Genomic DNA, 12,684 nt, shown 5'->3' with positions numbered 1-12,684 from the left:
CATAGTAGCTCGGGCGGCAAATCAGTTATACGAGACATGCTGTTATTATTTTTTTTACTGTATGTTATTTATATACCCCACCCAAATTTTTGTTTCGTGTTCATGGCGATGGTGGTGCCCAATGCTGCAACTCTTTCACCCAAAGAAGCGTCTCTGCTGACGAATCTTTCGAAAGCGGCGTGTTCCAATTTCTTGTCTGCTTCGTGACGTGCATCCAGATCCGTGCGAGTGTTGTTGTAAGCGATGTCGTGATCTTTGCATGCAGCGTCCAACGGATTCACACCCTTGTCTCCTCTCTCCAATCTTTTCTCGAGTTTGGTACCCGGTCCGCAGTACTGGTAGCCAGGTAAATGAATCTCGAAAGGTAACTTGTTGATGATGTCGTTCACGAGTCCCTTTCCTTCGGCCACGTTCCAGAATCTCGGAGGCAGCGTGTTGATAATTTTGATCAGGTAACCTATGCCTTTGTCGTCGTTCACGATGAAGTTGGAAAGGTTGGTGCTGATCATGTCCACGATGCCAACCTTCTCGTTGTAGAAATTACGATTGCCTGCATTCTCTTCGCCGGCTATCACTAACAATCGGTCCACGAGCTTCCTGACGTCGTCCACCCAAACGAATTCTTTGGGTAACGTGTTGTAGCGTTTGACGCCGCTTCCACTCTTCACCTCGTTCCATATCGGTTTGATGAGATTCCTGTACTTCTCGCCGCTGCTCGATTTCACCCTATTCTGCGAGGCATCGTTGTTCTGGTACATGGCATCCGTCATGATTAGAATTTCCCTGTAACTCTGGTAATCTTCGTCGGTGTAATCTTTCGGCTGCTTTTTGGCAACGAGTTCCCACAGTCCCGCCGTACCCGGATACCTGGTCCAACTGTTCTTATCGCCTAAATTAACTTTAATGTCGTTGCCTTCGAAGGTGACTTTCGATTTCCCAATCTTCCACACGACACCCTCGTTGGTTTCCATGCTCGGATACAATCCGAAAACTTCATCCTTGTCGAATTTCCCCGTGCTCAGGTAGTCTCGTGCCAAAGGTCCCAACTCGATTTTATCCGAAGACGTGCTGCTTATGGCTTGACGTCGTGGTACGTCCTTCAGTTCGAACGGCGTCAAAGGAATGCGCGAAATGGGCGTGGGTACAGCGTAACTTTTAGCTGCAAGTGGTACGAGTTCGTTGATCAAATTTTTATTTTGTTCCGTGACACTTTTAATTTCTTTACCTAGACCGCTGATGGCGTCGATCACAGGTTGATCTTGACGTTTCTTCTCTTCGTAGAATCCGCGATTCTCGGATTTCCAACCTTTGAAGCGTTTCGCGAGGTAATCGCGAAGCTTAAGATTTTCGTCTTCGATTTTTCGTTTCGTCATAACGTTATTTATACACGTCGTTTCTCACAACGTTCTCACAACGTTTAGAAAGTCGTTGATTTTGTTTCTGTATTTTCCGTCGTTGGGTTTCCTCGTCATGTCGATCGTCGCGAATCCGAAATCCTCACTGTTCCAGCAAGAAGAGCAGCGTTCCGAAAATTGATTGTAGTTCATGTCTCCGCGTACGTAGTCATCGTACGCGTGCTTGAGGTTGGTGTGATTTTGACGAAACAAACATATGAAATTAGCGTTGTCGCGTAGTAACTGTTTTGGAATTTTGGAAAACGTTTGAGCTAGGTAAAAGCAATCCATTCCTTTGTGACGACCTTGCGTGAAAAAGTTGCGAATTTCATTTTGATTTTCCAGGATGACATCGTCGAACACAACGATTGAATTTTCACGACAATCGTCGAGTGGTTTTATTTCCGAAGCGAACGTTGCAATGTCCAGACCATCGTACAGTTTCATCAGTTGCAGGTATTTGGATTGCTCCAAACTTTTCGAGAACACGTACAGGTACCTGTTCTTCCAATCTAACCAATTCGGTGCGAGGAGAAAATTGTCCACGAGCAGTGTGGTAGTCGTGGGAGTGTACTTTGGACAGTAAACTGTAGAAATTAAACGCTGCTCGTCAGATTTCGTAACGTCAGCTGGCTTCATGCCTATCGTTCTGTGTACCGTATCATTATAGGTGTCGACGAGTTCCGGCAGGATGTCGACCCACTTGTAATTTCCCCGAAGCGTGAATCGTTTCCACATGTGTGTTTTCAAGGTTCGATTAAATCTTTCCACGATGCTGGCTTTGATGTGACTGAAAGTCGAATAATGTCGAATGTCATGTTTTTGAATAAACTTTTGGAATACGGCGTTGTAAAATTCTTTACCGTTGTCTGTTTGCAAAAACCGTGGTCGTCTGTCGCTTTCGCGAAAATTAATTTGAATGCTTCCGTGACGCATGTTCCCGTTTTGGCTTTCAAAGGTACTGCCCATGCGAATTTTGAAAATGTGTCTATGACGGTGAGGAGGTACTTGTTGCCCTTGTTCAATTTATGTACATTTTTCAAATTGCTGCTGCTCATGTCCACGAGGTCACTTTGCCAGAGGTCATCGATTCCCTTGGTTACCACAGCTAAACTTTCTTAGTTGCGGCGTGCAGGTTTTTGCAATTCTTCGACGATGGCTTGCCTAGACATTTTTTTTTTTTAGAGATTACGTTTGAAGAGAAGCACCAGCGTGATGGGATTCAAAGAGGGTGGCACCTCGCTCGTGTTTTGAATGATCAGCTTATCGCCGGCACTCACGTCGAAAACGGTAAGATCTTCGTCTTCGTGTATTTCATATATGTTGCGCGTTTCGTTCCAACGTGCCAGAGGAATGTTTCCTGCTTTCTGGACACCACGATTCGATATCAACGTCATGGTGGGGACGGTAGCTTTTCTGCCGTGAGACCAGTACGAAAACTCGTTTATCTGAATCGTGCCATCGAGGAGAAACTTGTAATACGGATGATAAGGATGTAACATGTACAGTTTGTTACCTTCGACGAACGTGGAGATTCTCTGTTGATTGGGTACGCTGTTGATTTCGATGGCTTGCAAGGTGAACAATTTGGCGATTTTAGTGTCGACGCTGAGCAAATTACTGTGAAGCTGACCCAGTGTGTTTTCTAAAGGTACGGGGTGTTCTGCAACGTGATCCGTTATGGCAGAAAATTACGGTTTGATTTTCACTTCCACGTTCAACTGCTTGTAGTTTTCGTTCAGTTCTTGCAACTTGGCACCGAAATAGGCCAGCGTCGATTCCTGCGTGGATTCCAGCACTCCAACTTTATCTCTGATGTTGACGACAATGTTCTGAAGGTTCTCAACTTGATTCAATTTCGAGCTTTTCTCGGTAAGATCGTTCACGATGCTTCGCATCTCGGTAAACTGCGTGTGAAGATCCGTGACGCTCTGCGAAGTGGGCAACGTCGACACCAGCGAACTGATTTCATCTCGAATCTGTTCCACGTTTGCCGTTTCCGTTTCTAGTCGTTTCAGCATTCGAGATATGTTCCTTTTCAAAGCGTGTAATTCTTTGGAGGTGGGGAGATTTGCCACCGTACTTTCGAGATCGCTCAATGAACTTTTGATGTCGCTCGAATCGGATAATGCCGTCACCGCCGTTTTCAATTTTTCCAAATCTTCCTTCAAAGGCACGCTCGTCCGTAACGATTCCAAGTCACCCTGTATGTTGTCCAGTACGTGATGAAAATGAGCAAGATTCGTTTCGACGTTCAAATTTTCCAGGTAGTCGATCTTCTGCTGAACCGTGCTTAACGTGTCTTGTATGCTCGTCAACGTGCTTGCTTGAACGTGAATATTTTTAATTTCTTCGTTGATCAACTCCAGAGACGCCTGAAGCGTAGCGATGGTGGTTTGAATGTGTTCGAAATCTTGATAAGCCTCCAATTGAATTTTTATGTTCGCGACGCTTTTACCGATGACCTGCAGTTCGTCTGACGATGGTAGGTTCGTCATGGTATCTTCCAAAGTCTGTAACTTGGATCTAATTTCTTCCAACGTGCTGGTGAATTCTTCTTGAAATTTGGAAACAACGACATGCAAGCGTTCTACGTCGTAATCGTTCACGACGGTTTGAAGTTCAGAGAAATTCTTTTCTACCGGAAAATCATATCCGCTTCCGTTGTGAAAGAATATGGGGATGAATTTTGGTTTCTGGATTTTAAGATTGCACGTGTTGCAAATTCCACCTATGTAGTTTCCGCTGAAATGATCGTGGTGGAATAATTTTTTGTTCTCATCAGTGAAACTTTGATCACATACCGGACACACCTCAGTGGAATTGTAATTTTGAAGTTCATTTTCAGTTAAAGGTGCCATCGGTTTTGATGTAAGCAATACGCTACCAATTACCTCAACCTCCTCCACCATTTTTTCCAGGAAGTGTTCGATTACATTTGGCCCGCGGTATATATATGCTTCATTTATTTTATCACGTCGCACAACAACATAGCCGAAACTATTAGGTTGATGAAGCTGGTACGGCGTTGTGGAGGAAATTTCAGGATCCGGTTCGCAGTAGGAGAGTGCTTTCAGGAAAGACTCGAAATCTGCGACGATGATTGCGGGATGTTCTAACAATGCCTTGTGCATTTTGAATTCTTCGACTTCGTTCGTTTCGGGCATCAACATTCTAGCCGGTCTGTTGTCACCGCAATAAATTTTATGTTCGGCAAGTTTATCGATAGCAATTTGACGTCCGGTGTATTTTCGATAATTGAGTTGTTTTTGATCGTCGAACGTGGTCAAACTCCTTGGGCAAACTTCGATGCAATGTTCATGCTTGGTTGTTTGGCTTCCTAGTAATCGAGACATTGAACGAATTAGCGTGTAATGATAGACATCCTCGTTGGAAATGAGAAGGAGATTTATTACACAAGCATCGTCATCGTCGATATCGCTTATCCTGACGGGATGCACGAGATATTTATCTGACGTGAAAGAATATACATTAATAGCGATGCGTTTTCCTGCACGATTTTCGAACTTTGTTATATCCGACAATGTCACCGGGTATTCAATGTCAGACATTACACTTTGAAAGTCGGTCTCGTATTGTTTGTAATTAGAAACCCGTTCTGGATGATTTGACCAATGAATCGGATGAAGTTCCGCCAACACACACCAAAGAAAACATTTGTTATCGCTGTTCTGTATATTTAACACAGCCCTCTTGTGTTGAATGCTCGGTGGAAGAGGAACGTAGCCGGAAGCGCGAAGAGGCGAGAATTGATTCACGTAAACAGTTAACGTGTGAGGACTTCCACACAGAGACCATCCCGACCCTTTAGCCTCGAAATCGTCATGTTTCTTAACCAGCTGTTTGATTACCATGCGAGAGATCTGAGTTCGATCCCCGACTGGGGAGAATTGGAATTTTGTCCACCTGTTCAAGTGGCTCCGGCGCCCACCCAGCGTCGTATAAAATGGGTACCTGTAGGAAGCTTGGGGGGGAGGAGGTAAAGGCGGCCAGGGGCGTGGTGCTGATCACATTATTACCACCTTCGGCCGTAACAAGAAAGTGTGGGACTCTAACTCCGCACCCCCTACACGCCTTCATGGCTTGGTTCAAAGCACAAGGTAGCACTTTGCTTTTTCATTTACTGTACGTCCCGATTTTATCGGAACAGAACTTTCTAATTTCTACGTGGACATTCTTCCAAGTTCCGTAGGGATGTGAATAGGCTCCAGTTTTTCTTGACACAATTCATCCATGTTATATTTCATTATAAAAACCACGGCCGATATCCTGTGTGTGTGTGTGTGTGTGTGTGTGTGGGGGGGGGTGTGTGTGTGTGTGTGTGTGGAGGGGTGGCGCTAAAATTCAAACATGTGAGGTGATACTTTTCTCACTACTCCATTCTCAGATTCTTCGTATCAGAAATAAATCTTAATTCCACACACTGAAAATGTATCACTTCCTACATCTTAGCACGCAAATATCTAGCAGCAGGTAGGCAAACTGTAGGTGCATTCACGATTAGTCTTACTGTGCATAAAGTGGACTTAGACACCATATCAACCAACCAACACAATCCCGTTATTGTCCAGATTATTGAAATAAGAAGCTTCGTCGCGAATAACATAAGCAGGAAGACAATGTGAAATTACCGAACAGAAACAGAACCTAAAACCTAGAACGGCTAGATTGGATTAAATCGACGATACAGCACGCGTTCTGAAATGAAGAAGAATACGAAAGTTGAAGGACCTCGATATACACACACACTTTTCCTCCCCTCAATGGTAAGATATCTTTCTTTCAGAGAAGGCTTAACGTAGGCCTTCAAGGCCACGACGAGAAAGCGTTTTACATGCAATGGCGGAACCGAAACACAGGTCTAGTTTGATATGAAAGCTGTGTTCCTCCTTATTTCGTACGTCATTGATAACAGGAACACGGGCCTCGCCTGCTCACCCTAGTTTCGTAGAGCAGACGCCTGTTTGCCACCCTTTGGTTCAGTGACCTTCGCTCGTAGTTAACAAGACTGAATGACTCACCAGATACCTGTTGCCTGTGAGCTTATACAAGAATAGATATTTCGTTAGCGTCTGTAAGTATTGTTTCATCTGCAGTTATTATCAGTTAACGTTCGAATTGTTTCCTAATTGTTACGTTATTTATAAATTAGTTCTCGAGAGTGAGCTTTCTATCTATTTGCACGGGGGGGGGGGGGGTATACAGCCTGCATGTATTATTTTTTCCTGAAACAAGAAGAAATTCAAAGACAAAAAAAAAAAGTCGTAGAAGAGTAGTTAACAAAAAAAAAGAAGAAAACGAAAATGTAAATGTTTAAATAAATTATTGTATAGATCGAGTGAATAATATTTTCTCACGGGGCCTCCTCGATGGCGTAATGATAACGTCGTCACCTTATAATCAAGGGATCCCGGGTTCGATACACGGTGGATGCACGTAGTAGTTCGTATGCCATTTTAAACTGAAGGTCCAGTCCAGATTAGCTTATCTGTGCAGAAAAAATAAAAAAGAAATTGTCACAGTGTAAGAAAATTTAATGTTCAACCACATACAAAAGGGAATAATTTATTCCATGTTGGAGTTCACATTTATAGCCAACACAATTATGGATCGCAACGTATTTTCTAAGATCCATTTTAATTATACGTGCATGATAAAATAACAGAAGTTGAGGAAAGAGAAAGTCAAGTGAAACACAGATGTCTTCTCCAGAATTTCAAATCTCGTTACGTAAGGTTCTGGGTTGAAGTCCCGGGCAGGCATGACTTTCTTGTTCTTGCCGTTTTATCTGCTTTATTTCATCATAAATCGTCGTTATGGTTTACCTACAGGGGAAGAATAATGACAATTGCCAATACAAAGCCAATAACGAACAGAACAACACAGTAGCGTACGCAGGATTTCATCAAGGGGGTGTTATATATAAAACTTGTTCGAAATTCACATTACCATTGTTTTATGATACTTTAATTAAATAATAATTCTCATAATTAAATAATAATACTTATAATTAATTAATTGAATTACTACTAATAATACTACTAATACCACTACTACTATTAAGTAGTAGAGATCTACATAAATATAGTATTTATGAAAGCAATAAAACGAAATTAATTTCTAGTAATTCGATTTTTAACAAATTCTAGAGCATTTTTTCTTTCTTACGAAATAATTGTCTACTCAACGAGATGAGACATTTTAAGTGTGAAGAAAATCCATAAAAACAAGAAAATATATTAAAATAAATTGAAATAATCAAAGTACGGAACTCATCCAAGAAGCTGCGGGGGGTCTGGTCAGTAGGGCATCTGACAACCATGCGGGAGATCCGGATTCGATTCCCGGAATTGGTTGGAATTTTTCCGGCTTTGTCGCCGCATAAATATCCCCGATAATTCAAATTTGGATTGTCTCACTGTTGTTACCAACATAACATTTTACAATAGTTAAGCTTATTGTCGTTCGAATTCAGAAATTCAAACGTGCCGCGGGAAGGCGGACTGGTGACTGAGTTATTCTTGTCGGCCTAGCCATTGTCTTTACATTAGCCAAGTTCAACGAACCAAGAACTTTCTTTAGTTAATGCTCATTGTTCACACACAAAAATACATGATCATTGAACATTGTTGCAGCCGAGATACAAAACAACTTTTTTGCTCTTTAAAATCATAGTTGCCCTTAAATATTATTTTCAAGAATTCGTGTTTATTTTCAAGGCATTCACTCTTAAAGACGCGTGTTTGGAATGCTGTGCTTTTCTCCGTGCCGCATGGGAATAATAATTCAAATTATTATTATATTATTATTATTAGTAGTAGTAGTACTGCCGCAGGTCCTTGACAGTGATAAATTGGTCATTTTTATTTTTTCCACAGCATTTTTCATAATATTTCAAAAGCTAAAGGGGGGTTTAAACCCCGTAACCCCCCCCCTTGCGTACGCCACTGGCACTCAATTAGGCAGATGTCAAGAAAGAAACAAGACTTTACAGTGTCTCCGTCTCTCGGTTTCTCGAATTGAAAATTGGTCTCCCGTTCTCGGTCTCGGCTAGTTAAATATAGAAATCGAAAAAAGTATGTGAAGATACATATATATCGGATTTATAGGAGATTTCGTGAGAGATGAAATAAGTACTCTTCGATCATGTTTATTTTTATTAGTTTTGTTACGTAACATCACTTTTCTTCCTAGTCGCGGACGAGTGACCATTACATGAAATTAATGACGAAATACTCAAACACCTGTGACAAGGACGGTACTCAAATCCGGGTACTTTGGTGACGAGATCGAAGGTTGACCACTTAATGAGCTTGCCCACCGAGTCTGCTTAATGTTGCTTGTGTCAGGTAATTCGAAATAACTGTCAATATCCCACATTCATTATCATTTGTTTCATAATTTATCTTATTGATGTTATTAACCTGAAGTCGAAGAAATAGTTGAAAGGCAATAATGGAAGATGGAATGTCTCTGATGTTACTTCGTGTCGAATAATATGACGTGATATTATGATATGAATATATTAATAATATAATATGTCTAGTCATTCCATTGATTGATCCCAATTACGCACACAAAATATGGTATAATGTCCACTCCTAACCAACCTCCGTGGCGGAGTGGTTAGCACAGCGCGCTACGACAGCATGGGTCCCTGGTTCGAATCTCGGCTTTGCCATGGGTGTTCTTGGTGAGTGTCCGTTAGTCAATGTCATCATATCATCACTCATTACTCATCTTCATCGTCGCTATTTGCAAAAAGTGAAAGAATAGCAACACTAAATAACAAAAATCCAACCAGATTGAACATCTTCACCGATTTAATTCTATACCGTACCAAATTCCCAGTTTATTACTGCATCTTGCTTCATTTTACAGCATCTCAATTGTTTTCCGATTCGAAAAAAACTGGAATGTTGATCAGTTGATTGTGCATTGTTTCGTTGTTTCGATTGTTTAATTAACGTCGCATTGATTAGTTTTAGACCAATCGTGACAGAGGGAATCGAGCGCACAAAAGGAAGGGGAAAAGACAAGTTAGAGACCACGCCTCTCTTTAAAGGTAGCATTCCGTGAATACGACTGAAGTGACTGCAGAATATTGTGGATAAAATTTGTTTCGCTTTTTTCTTTTATTTCTGTTTCAGTTATTTTACTTCGCTTTTCTTCTACCACTCGTGTTAAATGTGTCTGAGTAAACTCGTGAAATGGACGATGGGACAAAAAAATCTATGCCTCTCCCACGGTTCGAAACTGTGACCACAAAATATTGTCTTATTTTTAAAATTTACTCTAAATATGGTTTCACTCGTGTCTTTCTCAAGGCGTTCCATTACCTCTCCCATGGCGTAGTGGTAACGTCTTCGACATGCAATCAAAGGCTAGATAAGAAAACAGTTCCTAAAATGTTCTTCTTGAGGCCACGTAGCACCCAGCTGTTGTTTGTTGTTGCTGGGGCATGAGTCATGTGACTCATGCTATCAATGCTCAATCCTTCCCGAGAACTCAGATCCACCAGACAAACTTAAGCGAATAATTTGTTATTTGGGTTGCATAAACAACAGGCTTTAAGACGTTACGAAATTCTAGGTCCCGTGGCCCAGGTAATTCTTTCTCCGACTGTACAGGGGTGTGGAGTTTGGGCCCTACACTTTCTTGATCACGGCTGAAAATGGGGGTGATATGATCAGCACCACGCTCCTGGCTACCTTTATCCCTCAAAGTTTCCTCCAGGAACCCGCTTGATATGACGCTGGGTGGGAGCCGGAGCAGTTTGAATAGGTGGAAATCAATCGCATGGTAGTCAGACGCTTTAACGATTGAGCTCCATTATTTATCGCTCGACAAATGCCGATGGTGCGCACTTAGCTTGGTAATTCAAAACACATCTCGCGCTACAAATACTGAAGATGTGGTGCCTGTGTGATGGTAGATACGCACTCGATCTCCTGTTAGAACCTTGCCACTTTGCTCTGTGATGCAAATGGTTTTGATAGAAAGTGAAAAAATCGTTGGAAATACATGATTTAATGTGGTTGTCGGAATTATTCCATTATAGTTCACTCTTGAATAAAATGTTGGAAAACTTGCACTTTCTATGTATACAAACATGGCCTAGAAAATACAAGAATGTTGGATTTCATGGAATTTTTTGTTGTTTTAGGACATTTTTTTAAAAAAAAATCGCTAAAAACGCCAACAATTCGCATTTTATACCAAAGTCGCATTATTTCGATATTTCGAACGGGCGAAAAATGTGTCCAGACATCACTGCACATTCATAAACACAACTTCGCAGCAATTACCATTTTTCAGGGTTTTCGCATTTGCGAAAAATCAATGTCCCTACTAATTGGAAATTACTTTATGGCCACCCCTCGTATAAATCAGTAGATGGAAAGTGAAAATTTAGCAGGGCTGGCAGAGAAAAGTCAATTATTGAAGAAAGTGATTTGCTTTTATGATTGAATGATTCGAGTAAACATGATATTGAAATATTTACGTATTTTTTATTAGTATTTTATCTCATAATATTGGACATTAACTTACTCAGTGAGAGATTAATGACCATCTCTCACGAGTTTCAACATACAGGACAGAGAGTGGCGTTAATTTCATTGCAATACTAGTGTTGCAGTAAATTTGAGGTTGGGAGCATGCACTTGCCAATTTTTATAACGTTCACCAATGCAGACTTATGTTCCACTTTTTCGTGATAGGATTCCATGTATATCCCGTTTTGTTGGATTCTTCTTGATATCTAAGAATAGTGCAATGTTATTGTAAACGTATGTTAACTTGTGGAAAACCAGTAATACGTCAGGATGATAAAGAAAACCTTCGTAAGCATTGCTACATTAAGTAAGGTGAAGTGAGCCGGAAGAGTAATAAAATTCCAGCAGCATATTTGCAGTCTAAAGCTATTCTTGTTTATGCATGCGATTTTTGTTGGATGTTGCAGTCCGAAGACATCCAACAAAAATCAATTCCATACGAGTGCCATGCATGCAATTTCTGTCGCATGTTGTAGTGAGATACTTTGTCAGGTGGCGATACTCGACAAAATTCGTATTTATCTTTGTTTCTATGTTCCTTCAGTTTGTCCAACAAAATGCCTTACTACGCAGTCCGACAACTATCGGACGGCGCCACCCGCTCCCATCTCCTCCATCTGTTGACAGTTCTGTCCCCTTACTACTCCCATACGGACAAGAAAAAATGACAATTCAATGTATTTTCCACGTAATAGAGGCTTAACACATTTTTCTGCCCCTCCGGAAATTTCTCTCTCCCTCTCTCTCTCCTCCTGCCATCACTGGTTTCTGGCGCTGTGGTTGCGTTGTGCCTCCGAAAAGGGGCCTCCGAAACTTAGTAACAAGATTTCCTGTCCCCGTGCAGAGTTCCATAACGATATCTTAAAAAAGAAGTCAATCAAGACAAAATTCCCTGACTTTTCCAGGTTTGCAGGTCTGTCGCCACTCTGGATTTCTAAGGGGGAGGTGTGCCATTCTCCCCCTCCCCTCCAGAAGTCCATGTCCCTACATTATTATACTTTCACCTAGAAATTTAGTGTAGAGGAATCTTATCGCCGGTATTAAACGATATTATCAAGTATTTTCAAGCCGATTTAAGTTCAAAGCAGGGTTGCAGAGGCAACCTCGGACGGAAATCAACTGTAGGGACAAACATTGAGGTAAAGGAAAGTTAAACTAGTAGAATCTAAGAGTAGCAGGACAAAAGGATACTCAAGATGGAATTTGTTTCCACGTTTTTCTTGCATTATTTCTTCCAGACGTCCAAGAGCACCTGCAGGGGGCACAAAGGGGCAATTGCCTCCCCTCGACATCAAATTTCGTACAAATAAAAATACATTTCGTAAAAATTCCTTGCACTGTTCGCTCGCACTCTCTTCTTCCTACAGTCTTGTCAAGTTCAGGACCGTAACTAGGGAGCGACGAGAGTTGGCCATGGGCGCCGAACGATCTAAATGGAAAATATTGTAAAAGAGAATGCGATGGACCCCATGATCTTTTTGACATATTAAATCAATATTGTTTTCAGTTTGCAAAAATTCGGATCTAAAAATTGTCTTGCTCGCTTCGCTCTCAATTTTGTTATCTTATGCATTGCATTGTGATTTGCCCGAGAGAGAAGTTATAACTACTAAGTACTTCAGACTCTTGCTGCTAAACAGTCTTCTCTTAAATGCATGAATACAATTGTTTGAGAAAAGGAGCGCTGCAATTTTCAGAGAGAATGTATTTAT

Source organism: Lepisma saccharinum, chromosome 19 (assembly GCF_977018435.1).
Source record: "Lepisma saccharinum chromosome 19, izLepSacc3.1, whole genome shotgun sequence".
Lineage (NCBI taxonomy): Eukaryota > Metazoa > Arthropoda > Insecta > Zygentoma > Lepismatidae > Lepisma > Lepisma saccharinum.
The sequence above is the reverse complement of the archived record's forward strand: the minus strand, read 5'-3'. Positions refer to the sequence as shown.